Below are 11,216 nucleotides of genomic sequence, written 5' to 3'. Positions count from 1 at the left end.
TCAAAGATTTTGTTTCAAGGGAAATTGTATCAAGAGAGATAAAATTTGTTTCAAGAGAAACAATCTCAAAGGCGATCGATAATCTGCTTGTTCCTGCATGTTAAAGAAATCCTTTCAGAAGCTCTAATCATTGACTTAAGGAAGTCAAATATGTGGATGACATGTTTGCTATAACACTAAATCACTTCATCGGGCACGATATCCTCCGTCGTGGAGTTGAAATCGTGAATGGCCTCTTCGTCGTGAAGTTGAGCCTTGACTTGAATATCCTTGGTCGTGAAGTTGAAATCCAAGTATTGTATATTGCCTTGAGTTGGATATCATTCGTCGTGAAGTTGAAATCCAATCTCGAGTAAATTGTGTCGCTTCGAGTTCAATATCATTCGCTGTGAAGTTGAAATTAACTCTGAACAAGACTCGAAAAGTTATTATTTTGTCAGACATTCGCCCCTTCGCTGTGAGATCGAGCAACCACCATCAACTTTTGAATAGGTTTTTGAATCAAGTAACTTTCGTCTTGAAGTTGAAACTTGACTAAAAAAGCTACAAAAAATTATGCATGCTAAAAATTATAAATGCGATGCTCTTAAGTATGTCTAAGATGCATGCAACATAATTTAATTATGTTCTATCCCTTGGATGGAGCCTCATTTTTGTCTACTGGTCTTGTCCTTGGAATCGACCATGCCCCATGAGTTCTATCTGATCTCTCAGACTGATTATCTTGTGAAATGCTCAAAATTTGGAATTGTTCGTTCTTTCTTTAATAGAGGCAAAATAAACCTTAGTACCTTCCAGGACCTTTCACATTTGAGACTGTCCTGTTTGAAAATATTTTTTCCTTTCTCTTATTCAGGAGTTTGTAAAACATTGCCTCTTAATTCAGGCTCACAATCAAATCGAATCAAATTATAAACATGAGTTCAAATAATATCAAAGGAATCAATAATTCTTTTAATGCTTTTAGAGTTATAGCTCTTTGACAAATATTCAAATGGATGAGTTGGCTTTAGGTGGGCCTCCTATTTAGCCATAACAAATTTAATATTTCGGTCATTGATTGGCTTGGTGTTTTGATTGGATGCAGACAAGATGACGCAACTAGCATAATCATTTACTAGACCCTCTATTTCAGTTCTCTGAAATCTTCCATTTTTTCAAGCTTTGTAGGCTCCTCTAACAAAGGTAGTGCAAAAATATCGGTCTAAAAATGAGATTCTTGAGTGCTCGTGTGAAAATGACTATAATAGGTGTTCATTAACTCTCTTAGTCCACTTTTACCGAAACTCCTTATTTAAATAAATTTAATTCACCATTGTCTGGCTAGTTGAATCCATAATGTCGGGGCGTTTAACCAATTACTCTAGAGGGACAACTAAATATGTAAACACCTTTATCAGTTTAGCTGAATCTTATCCATAAAGCTGAGGCGTTTAACCAATTGCCTTAGAGGGACAACTCAAGCTTTATTGTATAGTATAATCACCTTTATTAGGCTAGCTGAATAATATCCATAAAGTTAGGGCGATTGGCCAATTGCTCTAGAGGGACAACTTAAGCTTTATTGTATATATATAATATTATAATCTGGGTATTCGGATCCAATTTCTTAAGTTTGTCAAGAAGAACTTGTTATAGTCTAGGTGTTTTAAAAGTCAAGGAACCTTATTTTTTAGAGTTCAATTTCCAAGCAACTGACCTAAACTAGATTTGCCTACTCGACTGTTCCATCTGTGAAGATTATTATCATCACCGAACATCTTAAACAAAAAGTATAGAAATGTCGTATGCAAAAGATGCCCCATGTTGTCCGCACCTATGTACATCTAAATACCAAGCCTCTTTTTATTATCTCATGAGAGGAAAAAAGGCTATATTAGTTATTTGAAAGAAAATGGTATGGTGTTCGAGTGTGTCTTTGGGGGTAAAGTCAAATGTCATTATTTTTAAGTCATGTCATAATGTCAAAGATTTGTAACTCTGGTCATTTACAGAGTTTTTGAATTTAGTTGATATTCAAAGAACTTCAGGTTATAAATTTAGTTCAATATTCAACGTAAGTTCATCCAAATATCCTTATAAAATGAAAGTTCAAAAAACAAATTACAAAGAAGAATATGATAAAGTTCGCAAAACAAAGTCAAACAGGATGCTGCAAAATGGAATAAGTGCTCATTAGGATGCCCCATTAGCTGAATTAGGGTTTTCATCTGTACTGGCTCCATATTCCTCAATTTTTTTCACTTGCCGGGGCTCCTTTTGATATACCCTCATACGCATAAATTTATGCTTCATCCGGAGCAGCTTCTTGAGATGATCCTATTTCCTTGCGCTTTATTAGAATTTACTTTCATGGTTGCTGAAAACTGGGCCCAAATTTAGATCCAAAACGATTTCCCTCAGTGGTGATAGTTTTGGTTGGATCCTGAACACATATTGCAGCTGTGATTGGAGTAATATTCGTCAAGCCTCCTGAGCTGTCCAAAAACCCTCTTGCTTTTAGGAAATCTGATATAGGTGTTTGAGATATTTGCAAAGGTACGTCTGTCCTGCTGATTCTTAAACCCACAAGCCAGTCTTGGACTACATCCATGGAAGCTCTTTTACTTGGATTTCTTTTCCGATCCTCTTACGCCTTAGGTTTTCGTGGGAATCCTTTGTTAAAGTAGTTTGAGGTGTTTTCTTGGCTTTATCTACCCCATCCATTCTCAAAACCACGGGCCAGTCTCGGATTACATTCACGGAGGCCCTTAAATTTACTTTTCCATTTTTTTGCCTCTTATATTCCTCTTATGTATTCTCCATTGAATTGACAACTTCCGAGTTCTGGACCTTCATCTCTATCTTGCACTCCTTGATTTCTTGTTCTAAAGGATCCTCAGGGTTTCCAAGAACCTTAACTGAACAAACTGGGGTTCTATCCCGGTTTACCCAAGAAATCTCCTTATAGGTCTATTTCTCATTCGGGGGCCACTGTGGCTGGATATATCTAGGTGTAATCAATCCAGCTGTGAGCATTTTAGAATGTAGTTTTTCCAATGAAAAATAGAAGGGAGGGAACTAAAAGCCATGCACTTTCTTTTTCTTCTCATCTAGTCTTAATGGTGAGAGACTACTTGGCAATGATTTTTGATTGTCTTGACTTGATGATTGAAAAGGGATAGAACCTATAATCATGAGAGATTGATCCTTCTTGGCTTTCTTGGTCAACACTCGGTCATATTCTATGACCCTCTTCTTTGAGTGAAGCTTATCTTTCACAAGGGAAAGCTCCTTCTCCAAGGTTGGCCCAGTGGAACCTTCTACAACCATATTTGGTTTTTAGGGTGGACATGAAATATATGGATCACAACATTTATCATATCTATTAACTTGGCCATCTGTTCTTTGGATTTATCCTGAAATCTTTTTGTTTGATCAATCATCTCTCGTTGGGTTTTTATGAGTTGTTCTTGAATTTTCTCGATCTTACTAACACGTGCTACTATCTCATTCATCGATGTGGATCTTCAAACACGCTTCAGGTAATCTTCAATTTTCTTTCAAAGCTTTTTTTCCCTTTTATGAGACATCTCTTGTTGGTTAATGTGGATGAAATGAAAAACCGGAAAAGAAAATAAAAATAATTCATAATATGCAATAATGTATGATGCATGAAATATTCGAGGTATTGATCCAAAAAACGTGTATGTTATTATAAATAATCCTTATTGGGGACAAAAGTGTTACATCTTTAAGAGACAAAAACATTTTGATGCTATAGATCCTGAACAACTTCGGACTGGTTAATTCATCTATAGCCTTTTTCTGTCGCTGGTCGAATTCCCTGTCGAACTGTTCCGACTCCTCGGGATAAGCCGTGCAAGTGAGGAGTTGCTTGCCCAAAAAAGTCTCAAATGACTGTATCACTGGCTTTCACTCTCTGTTGAGCCTGTTCCTTAATGGAAAGGCCATTGGAACTCTCCATTGTGAGGTTCGTTTGCTTGTTTCTTGAATTTGTCAACAGCGTCATCCAGCTCAGCTAGGGTTTCGCCATCTTGTTCTCGTAGTCTTCGGAAGGACTCTCTAGATCAGTAACCTTTTTCTTGTCTTGCCCATCAACTTTCGCCATCTCGTTTTGGAAAAGTTAACTTTTGACGTGCTTGGTGTAAACTCGGTCCATTCCGAGTCTTTTCTGACCATATATGGACTTTTGAGCTTTCCATCTCTTGTATTATAACCCCTTTGTCCATTAATACAGATTATTTACATTTATTGAACACATTTTTTGTGGATCAACACCTCCTTTTAATGATGCAAATGATGAAAAAAAACAAACACGAATGCAAAATATTAGTAAAAATAAGAATAATAATAATGAAAATAAAAGATGTAAATAAGAAAGAAGAAAATTGCATGGTTAAGGTAAAACTGTCCTAGGGTTTGAAATGGGGTTTGGGGTAGGCTCTATTTCTCCATAGTCTCCCGGTTTAGGTTCTAAAAAACGGTACCCGAGTTCTCATTGCTGGTGCCCCCTTGGGCTTGCCAAACCCTTAGTCCTAAGCCCATTACAAGCTTATGTGGACTAAGTTAAACTCTATAGGATATATTCCCTTATGCCCATACAAAGAATAAATTCACACGAAAGAATAAGGTATATGAATGTCGAAGGTTACTTGCTAGGCCCATACGGAGAATAAATTCTCACGAGAGCGTCGCTTTCACCCCCACTTAAAAATGAGTTTAGAGCTCGGGTTTAGAGCCTTAGACGAAAAATCTTTAAAGGTTGAAATCATTAGAAAACGGTTAGTACAACTATTTACTCGAAAATATAATCAAAAGTAAGCAATAAAGATCGAAATGTTACCTTAAAATTTAAACTTACCCTTTTCGTTAAAAGACAACTGAAAATTATCTTAGCCTGACTCACTTACCTGTTTCTCCAGTGGAATCGCCAAGCTGTCGGAACCGTCTTTCGATTGGGCCCAAAATTGAGCCTCAACTTAGGAAAATGGATTATGAGTCGCCACTAATCTTTTATTTTAAAACAAATGGGTAGATCGGATACCTTATTTCTTACCCGATCTGCGTCTTTTCAAAGATGTGTCGGATTCTAGAGTCGATTACAGTCAAGGAAGGGTTAGCACCATTGAACTGACCTTTCGGTACTACTTAATTTCCAGTTGTCTTTAATTAAGAAAATAGAAATTTTAAATTAAAAGGTAAAATACGATATGAAATTACTTACCTTATATTGATTTGAAAATATCCTTAAAAAGTCAAGAAAACACGTTAGATAAAAAAAATGAAAATAACTAAAATAAAAGAAAATAAAGGAAATAAAGAAAGTAACATGAAGATAAAAAGATAAAGAAAATAAAAGGAATAAAAGTAAAAAAAAACAAAAATGAAAAAATAAATAAATAAATAAATAAAATAAAGAAAATGGTAATAATCTATATACAAATAAATAAATAAAGACAATAATAATGAAAAGGTAAACTAAAATGAGCATAAAAATAAAGTAAAAAAATGAAGAGAATAATCAAAATAAATAAAAAAATAAAATTAAATGTAAATAAATAAAGTAAAAAAAAGAAAACATATACATATACATAATATAATGCAAAATAAAAAATAGTCAAATAATTAAAATATATATAATAATGGACGTATAAATGAAATATTAAAAGTATGTATATATATATATATAATAAAATGATAAAATATAATGCAAATAAAAATAACCAATAATTAAAAAATATATACATAATAAAATATTTAAATAAGTAAAAATAGGGAAAAAAAAGAAGAAAAAAAGAACTTAAAAATAAAGGGACCAAATTGAAAGAAATAAGAATCATGGGTCAAATTTATAAAACAAAATGATATAAAAATCAAATGTTGGGGCAGAATGAAATAAGTAAGAAACCAGGGGGCCAAAACTCAGTTTACCCTTTTATTAAGCAAAACACGAGGATCCCCTCATGATGGGTCGAGTCGCGGTTCGAATATGGGCTATGTATAAAGCCAAAACCCCTTTTAATTTTTCATTGTTATCATTTTAGGATCAAACCCCCCCTACTCCATTTCTTTTTTCTATCTAATGTTCTTCATGGGAAGAACACAGCTGGGTTCTTACATGAACCCAGACTCCGACCACCTCAACGCTGCCTCTTCGGCCGTCGTTGATCGGCGTTGTCCATCGGTCATCGGCGACGAACCAAAAAACTTTTTTTTTTAAATATCTCGCTTTTCTCTTTATGAAAATAAGGTTAGTTTTTCAAAATAGGCCTCTCGGGGGGTGTAGATCTTGAAAACAAGTCTCGAAAATCCCCCTATGGATCCTCGGCCATTTGAGTTTTAGAATGAAAAAAAGAAAAAGCAAGCATGCAAGGGATAAAGAACGAACAAAAATATGATAAAAACACTACCTTTATTTCTTTTTTGAAATGTTGTACAAAAAGCTTCGGTTTGCTTCTTCGTATTTGCTAGTGTTATACAAATCGTGTTTAATATCTAGTGTTTGTGTGTGATTTTCTTGTGTGAAAAATCGTGATAATCTCCCCCCGTACATCGTTTGATTACATCTCATTTATAGGGTTTCGAATGCCCTATTTTTAGGTGTTTAAATCCTAATAAAACACTAACACTTGTGTTTGTTTGATGGTTGTCGACGTTGCTGAGGGAATAGCCAGAAAAGTCGGGTTTGTTGGGGCGAGGGAACTGGTAGACATTTTAGCTTTTGTGGCTTTATGCGGCGTTGAGATGAGAGATGGGGTTTGGGTTCCAGAAACATTAGCCTGCTCGGGTTCATGGAGATCGGTCTGGGCCACTTGGATAGAGTGGGTAGCATGTTTTGATTTCTAGGCCTTGTCCCTGATTTGTTAGTCTTGGACCTGTACACAAATATATTAAATTGTAAATATATATATATATATATATATTAGGATTTATAATATCATATAATTATATATATATATCCTATAATTTGTGCAGACAAAATTAAATATCGTTAGTAAGAAACTTCAAGGGCTTCAATTCAAACCCTAAAATGTAAGGTTTGGCCACAATTCATAAAACGAGTTTGTAACCCCTAGACTTAGCCTATGCATTACGACTAGGTCTAACGAATTACAATAAAAATTCTTAAAATATTTTCCAAAACGTTATTTGGTAATTTATAGTATTACAATTAAAATATATAAAAATAAAATAGGTAACGATAAAAAACCAAACTTGTAATTATAAAACTATAAATGACTAAGTAGAATAAAACATGTCATAATTGCATATAGAGGTAATTCGAATACCAGTAGCAAAAGTAGTAAATGTCATAATATGAATACTTCAAAATAAAGGCACATGTCACCGTAATTGAAAGCAGTTCAGAAAATAGAAACATTACAACAAAAAAGTTCTACAGGAATGTGTTAATCCTCCAAGTGCCTGATTCGGGGTTCCTATCCAAAAGTATATGAAAGGGGCAAAACAGTTTGAAAAGTGTGCTAGGGCTCAGTGTGTCCCAACAGTGCAAATAAATCATAATTTTGAAATAATCATGTAATAGTTTAATAAAATACCATAAAAATCATAATAAAGTTTAAGTTTTAAAACTCACAGTTTAACCTCCTCCCATACACCATATGCAGTTCCCCATAACTACATTCATAAGGCTTACCTTATACCCATTGGGTATAAGGAGCCAACCTAAGAGAGCACCCTGGGGCCTGAAAGTCTACCCAAGAATGTTCTCGGGGCCTCTGAGCCTACCCAAGTGTTGCCTTATGTTCGTAAGGATTTACCAGATTGATTAGAGCTAAACCACCATACTTTAGTATCCTCCCCAAATCAGTATATCAATAAAACAATTCACATAATAAGCAATAAATTCCATGATCCTTAATCGGCATAATCTTATTACTAGTGAAAACAAAAATCCAGATAACATATATCATTCAGTCATAGACTATAAGCCATCAACCAGTAAATCAGTAAATCATAATTTTGGGTAAAACATATTTCAAAGAAGATGACATGGTCATGTAAGATATAGGGAACACACCTCGTAAAATGAAAATTAGATAGAAAATCCACTAAGCATTAGCCTTGCCATGCTTTACAGCAGTGCTCAAACCTAATTCATGGTAAACTAAGTTAATTTCAAAGTAATATTCTAATCTAGATATTCATAAGGTTCACGGGTCATATGAGTGACTACTAGCTCACGAGGTCTAGCTGATCAAGAGGAGATGGGTCGAGTCGTCGAGCGATCGGGAGAGTCTCTTGTACCTTGAAACAATAATATCCGATCAGTCTCTAACCTTAATTTAATTATCCTTAAATAAAATGCTTAAGTTCATATGCATGTTAGGGTTTGATGGTCAATTTGGAGGCTTTTGGGTTCGAATTTGGCAAAACGGACTTCATATTCGGACTCAGGATATCGACAAACATAAAATATGACTTTTCAAAAATGTTGACTTTTTTTTATCAAAGTCAACGGGTTGACTCAGACGAGTTGACTCGGTCCAGGTTTACTTAGACGAGTTAACTCAGTTCAAACCGGTTTGACTGGACTAGTTTGGTCTGACTGGACTGGTTCCAGAAGCCTCCTGGACTGACTAGAGAGCCCCACATGCACTGCCGATGTGTGGTGCCTCGTGCGGCAGTGATGGGGCATGTTTCCATCGGCCGATTCATCCTTGGTATTCTACACGCTTGATTTCATGCATTATTCAACGAATTTCATGACAAAACTTGCTGAAATCACCCAAAAATATTAAAACCAAGCTTACCTACTCTGACGACAATGAAACGACGACAAACTTCGACCCACGGGTTGGATTTTGGGTGCACGGTGACATCAAATCCAACTAAAGTAGCAGTGAGATGGTATAGTCGCCGGATCATCCGAGATCAAAAGATTTCACAACCGGGGGGGTTGAAACCGATGATACTTTGAATTGAAATTTATAGTGTTAGGTGTCATTTCACGATGAGGGGTTTGAGGGGTTTTGTTCACCGGTCGATGGTGAGTCTAACGGGGGCGATGGCACGAGCTAGGGCAGTCGAACAACATTGGATTTCGAGGTGAAGAGGGCCGGAGTGGAGAAGAAATTTAAGGGGTTAAGGATTGGGGTTATTAATTTAAGGATTTTAGGGTTAATCAATTTTAATCTAATATATTATATATATTTATTAAACATATCTCAAACAGTACCCTAACCTAAATGACTAGGGTATGGGTGACCATACCGGTACTTAGGGGTTCGAATCCCCTAAACCACGTAATTGATTTTCTTTATTTTTTTTCTCTGATGACATAAAATGGGATAATTTGGGTTCAAGTACCTGAATTTCCTGCAGCATCTAAAACGACCTACAAATTCTGAAATCTTGCTTTTTGATACCTAAATTTTATTAAATTAATTTCAAATTTTATTTTTTTAAAAGTGGGGTTATTATAGAGTTTTAGAGGGGTTTAAAAATCCAAGTGTTTTCTCAACTCGTTTTTAGTGGATTAGAGTTGTAGAAAGTGTCCTTAATTTAAATCCAAGCTTCTAAATGAGTTAGTAACTCATTTACCTTGTCTTTGATTAGTGAAAGAAGTGGGAGAACGTTTCAAGGAAAGAGGCAAAGAAAAATTGACCATTGGTTGATTTGAGGGAGTTTTCAGCAACTAGGAAGTTAAGGTAACATATTTACAACTCTTTCATACCATTTGTGAATCATTAGAATGCATCTAGCTAGAGAGTTTAGTTGTAGATCATTCGTGGTAAATTCACGAATTTGGTATTTTTTTTCATGTTTAAAGACATATTATTATCCCTTACTTTATACATAAGATTTTAATAATGATTAGGGAACTCAATATGACATCTTAGGTAATTTTGGGAGTCAAATTTGAGCCCAAACAGGGCATTTCTGGGTTTGGGTATCGGTACTGAAAGAACAATACCGACATTATTCTTGTGAGGAACAAAATGAGGGAATTTTAGTACAAAAGTATCGAAACTCCTTCATTGAGTATTAATACCATGGTTAAAGTATTGATACTCTGATACCGATGTATTTTTTAAAACATCGAAGCAAATTTTGATATCGATACCTATAGAGTATCGGTACCCTAAGCTCTAGAGTATCGATATTGCCCTAAAAGTATCGATACTAGTCATCCTTTTCAGCTTGTTTTAACTCTGTAGTACCAATTCCCAGGGGTGCGTATCGGTTCCATCAGACATTTTTGGGCAAGAAGTCCATGTGAATTAGAAAAAAGGTTGAGGGACGTCATAATACTAATATACCATCAAATAAGGATACAAGTGAGAACCATAATCGGTATGTAATTACAGTTAGAAACAATATCAATTAAGGTAACAAAAATTAGCCTTGGTTGATGCTCGAGAAAATGACAAAGACACTTTAGCTACTTTATAAGAGGAAATAAGCAACGAAGTATAGAATGTCCGGATATCCTTAGGTAGTGTGCGAGGCACTTTAATTCTAACTAGGGCGTAAGGCCTAACAGTCGCGAGGGGTGGGTTAGTTGGGTGTTTTTTCTGACGTAGAGATCCTGGACCACATCCTTGATGGGACCATATGCGTACCACAAGGCACAATGGCAACAAAACTCGATGGTCTCACCAGCGATCCAAGTACGTAAAACCGAAATCGGGAGGAAGGGATGCGAATACTTACAGTGGCTTCGTTGAAAAACATCAAGGACAACAGTGATGTCAATCGATTCAAATCGTAAGCCTCCACAAAATCACGTCTCATCCTCTACTCAATTCACCCGATTGAAAGCAATACTTGTTTTCCCCAAAACTATTTTTGAGAAAAACGACTGAAGATTTTGTGTGTTCTAAACGACTGCTAGACCTAACACATCCTTTTATATCTGAGTTACCCTAATCATATTAGGGATTTTTATTAATTTAAATTAATTAAATATTTATTTAATTAATTGGAATTAAATATTCGGGATTATTAAAACATATGTATATCAAACATATATATACTAACTCTAGATATATTTCAATAACGTACAACAATTGTACATCTTTTCTCATTTCAATCCTAGGGTGTGACCCTGTAGGTTCTTGTAACGTTAGCAGTAATTATTAGAACAATTCTAATATTACATACAATGAGCGACATCTAGCAATATATTATTCTCACCTAAGTTACAAGAAAATATGATTCGACATATCAAGTTGGTGATTAACTCTTTT

The sequence above is a fragment of the Hibiscus syriacus genome, unplaced genomic scaffold, assembly GCF_006381635.1.
Source record: "Hibiscus syriacus cultivar Baekdansim isolate YM2019G1 unplaced genomic scaffold, ASM638163v2 tig00110503_pilon, whole genome shotgun sequence".
Classification (NCBI taxonomy): Eukaryota; Viridiplantae; Streptophyta; class Magnoliopsida; order Malvales; family Malvaceae; genus Hibiscus; species Hibiscus syriacus.
The sequence above is the reverse complement of the archived record's forward strand: the minus strand, read 5'-3'. Positions refer to the sequence as shown.